Source organism: Cucurbita moschata, unplaced genomic scaffold (assembly GCF_002738365.1).
Source record: "Cucurbita moschata cultivar Rifu unplaced genomic scaffold, Cmos_1.0 Cmo_Scf00013, whole genome shotgun sequence".
NCBI lineage: Eukaryota > Viridiplantae > Streptophyta > Magnoliopsida > Cucurbitales > Cucurbitaceae > Cucurbita > Cucurbita moschata.
The window spans coordinates 2705279-2709914 of NW_019268529.1; positions in this window are offsets into that span (position 1 = coordinate 2705279).

A 4636-nucleotide genomic window follows, 5' to 3' on the forward strand; every position below is an offset into this window, starting at 1 on the left:
AAAAAAAAAAAAAAAAAAAAAAAAAAGATTCAAATTTCTTCTAATTTTACGTATAATTTACTTTTAAATCTAGTTAATTAATTAGTTAACTAATTAATATTAGTTCAACATAATTAGTAGGATTAATTGTTTATTATTGAAATATTTACTTAATTCTTTTTTAACGAAAATAAATATATTACTAAAATTATTTCTTAATGAGCTAGTAATATTGAAAAGATATTTAATTAATTCATAACAATTAGTTTAGTTAATTTAATAACGATTACCGAAAAATAAAACATTTTGTATCTAAATACATCCAAGAACTTCAAAACGATAAGAAATCACTCCAATATAAAGTAAGATTCGAATTAACTTGTTGATCAAATATCTCAAAGCAAGAACATTTTGTCTGAGATCCAAATCACTTCACATGCGATCATGTCAAACTTAGCCGTTGTAAAAAAAAAAAACACAAATGCTCTTTTTACTATATTTTCAAATCTACCTTGTAAAGATGAGGTAGATGAAAATTCAAAATAAAAATTCTTTTCATATTTTATAACCTTAAAATAAATATATATATATATATATATATATAATCTTAAAATACATGAATGAAACATCTCTGTATTATCATCTACCAAAAATTTGTAGTCATCTAAAAATATGTGAAACTCATCTTTCTTGAAGTTCATAAGGCATGATGGAGATGTATTGATTCATATTAGAACCACTCCAATATTAATTTCTTTGTTTCAACCTTCATTAGAAACGAGTTACAAGATTGAAGTTCTGTATGAAAAGAGGTGCATGTCCCTATTTATTAGGACATGGTAGGGGAACACAAGTTGTTATGGCTCGAGTTGATTCAAGTCACAAATGAGGCAGCTTAAAAGATGAGAACAAAGATGCAAACTATGCCGAGCAGACAAAAGATCTACTCTAACGTTAACCGCATAGATTCGAGTGAGGGCAATAGAGAGATGGAACATGAGCCCAAATTATAGGTCGGGTTGAAGTGGCTATACATTGGCCAGCCCATTTCTCAAGCAAAGAGATGGACCCCATGGTCTAGGCGAAAGCCCATACCTTGTGGCCTCTAGAGTAGAGGGGAACGCGTCAGGTTGGCCTCACTGACAAGAGTACGACGTGATTTTGGCCAATGGTCATATGGTCTTATTGAGTGTACTAGACACCAAATTTGGCTAACTTTCATCTTTCATATGAACGGACTTAAATCTAGAGTCGTATGTCCAAACTTCTTCCGAAACTTTGACTTTCGAGGTTAAGGCTCGAGGTCCTACCCGACCCTTAATGAGTCTATCTCTGACACTCATGTCAACCTCATTGCCTATGTCTTGCTTATGCCTCAGCTTGGCTTGAATGCACATTCTACTTGGTGTGATAGATGATGCACCATACTCATCGGTCGTATTATAACTCTTATCTTGTTTGGCCCTCATGTGACCAGTTGGAAGACACTTCCATGTCTTCACTATGTTCATTTGCATATGAGTGTCACAACCTACCGTCTTCAAGTATACTTATGAAATGGCGAGCATGGGCTCAATTGAGCCAATTCCCCTTCGGTCAGCTTCAACTCCGACTTATTTGACTCGGTTTGTCAATTTTGGACCTCATTTGACATTTTTAGACCCGTTCCTAATATTTTTTGCCCTTTCAAAGTCGTTTTTTTTACACTTTTGAAAGCGTTTAAAGTCAGTATATCTACTATTTAGATAATTTAAATGATTTGCTATAATATAATTCTAAATTATGATGATAAAACTCCTTCGGTGAGATTAGATTTCAAGGAGCCGCCTTAGGGTAACTTCAAGGAAGCATAGTGACTTGAGGCCCAAACTTCTATACAATGCACGAACCTCTATATGTTACCCTACATATATTATGCTGCACTTTCATATTACACCTATGAGACATTACATATGTATGTCTTAAAGGAATGCTATATCATGAAAAGAAATGTTGGTAAACTTACATCATAAGTATTGACCATCATTTGAAATTACGAGACCTCATACATTTTGTATGTCATGTACATCGGAATACTTCTCTGTTACGATCTTGTAGTCCATTTTATATCTGGTCTTGAAGTCTATGACAATGTTTTAGTAAATTATTTTTTAAATTATTTTTTAAAAAAAGTTTCACATTTATTAGTCGAGACATTCGTGTAGCAGACTTTATTTTTAAATGAAAAAATAGGACCCTTAGAATAAAGGCTATGAAAATAATAACGGATTTAGAGGGAATGAGTTCAATCGAGAGTGGTCATGTACCTACAAATTAACACTCTACGTGTTTTCTAGCTACCAAATATAGGAGGATCAAAGAGGTACACACAAAGTGGCTCGAATACTAATCCTTATATTATGTATACTTGCATATGTGACCGTTATTTCACTGTAAACATTTAGTATCACTTAGAGAGTAACTAAAAGGTATATATTGTGACTAGTTATGATGCTAGTAATTTAAATGTGGTGGTGATCGGTAAAATGTTTGATACATGGGCCCTTATCTGTTTTTTTTTTTAATTTATTCAGGTTCTACTCACTATCTTGCAGTTCAGTTAAAGAGATGCATGTCCCCTACTTATTAGAAAAAAAAAAGTAAGAGAACCCGAGTTGCTAAGGGTCGTCCAAGTCACAATACGACAGACTGTAATAATTACATTTGATGGAGTTCACTTACAATAATAATTACAAAGCAACCATAGTAGTGATGCTGTTAAGAGCTTTGTACGTGAAGTGATGCATGTCCCTTTTTTATCAGGATAAGGTAGGGGAACACAAGTTGCTAAGACTCGAGTTCGTGCAAGTCCCAATGAGGTAATTTAAAAGATTAGAACAGGGATGCAAACCACACTGAGTAGACAATAGATACACTATTTCAATACCAGCATGTATTTGAAGTTTGCAGTTGGTGATCATATGTTTCTAAAGGTAACTCCGATGAAACATATATTGAGGTTGGAAATGAAAAAAGAATTGAGTCCGTTATTAATTAGACAATTTGAGATATTAGAGGTGATTAGCTTTGCTACCGTATCTCTTTGTAGAACATGATGTGTTCTACGCCTCTAGATTACAGGATTATATGTTAACTCATCAAATGTGATTGATTACGAACTATTGTGCTTGAATGAATTTCATTTGAGTTTGAGGTGTGACAAAAAACCATACAAATTCTTCCTTGAATGATCCTTTCCAAGACTAAAAACGTTCCTGGACAAAATTTCTTAAGGTGTGAAGCATCATACGAAAAATCAAATAAACCACAAAAGAAATGTCCTTCGCCATAAATTGTGTGCCTTATCAGAAACTCCCACATTGCTAATTTTGAAGCATAATTTGCAATATTGAAGCATGGTCATATAATAGAACAATCGCCGAGCTTGGTAGCGTAGGCTTGTAACTCGAGAGAGGGCAACAAAGAGATGGAACATGAGCCCAAATTTGTAGGCCGAGTTGTAGTGGCTATACACTGGCCGGCCCATTTCCCTAAAGTAGAGGGCAAAAGTCATATTTTCTGTTTCCTACTCACACGAGCCCATATCCTTGCTTTTCGATCAATCTCTAATTCTAATCTTCCTCCCCAATCAGATATTATGGTGCCGGTATAGACCGAAATTCCGTTATGGTCCAATTCTGACCGGTAATAGATACCGGGGCTTTGCAATATTTGACTGATCACAATTCTGTATAGTCCATTTACTATAGAAGTTCCCAGGGAATTCATTAGAGGAATGTTTCCAATAAAAATTGTTTGTTCTTGCATATCCCTACGGGTTTTCCAAATTAATCCTGCGGATACGTATAATTCAGAAGAATATGTGAGTGATTCATAGACAGCATCTCTTTCTTTTATCAATGGTTCTACCAATTTATATGTTTCCACAAATAATTGAAATTCAATTTCTTGATCTGTATCTTCAATTTTTGGAAACTTAGAAAGTTCTTCTGTTAAGCCATGATCAATGAACCTACAAAACCCTTCAAATTGTATCTGATTAAACCCAGGTATTGTAGACATTCTCTCATTTCCACCCCCAAGCATTTTTTTTATTTCCCATTTATAAAAAAAATCCCATTATTTGCTTATTCATCATCAAATGGATCGATTTAGCAATGATGGAATTTAGATTATGTTTACTGAATCACATGAAATTTTACCTAACTTGATAGGTGTAATAGATGTAATGCATCAAATACATATGAACGTAGGAATAAAGAGCCTTTGATACTTAAATTGGAATTTGCAACAACTACAAATGAAATACAAAGGAATTGGTAAATTCTATTTAGACTTATGGAGTTTTGTATAGAATATCTATATCAAAACAAAAGTGAGTCCATTTCTACCATTATTATGATATTCCAATCCGATTGGGTACTATAAATAGATTCGGGATTTGATCTGCAGAAACAATATACAATTTTTTTTGTATTTTTTTATTTTCATTTTTAACAACATGTAACTTTTTCGTAGATTCCACTGTTAAAAAAAAATTCGCATAGAAGAGAAATATTTTACCTATACCTATATTTTTTTTAGTAGAATTCGTAGAATCCGATTGAAGTATGTATGAAGACTTGTATTTATTAATATAATAAACATGTGCAGATAT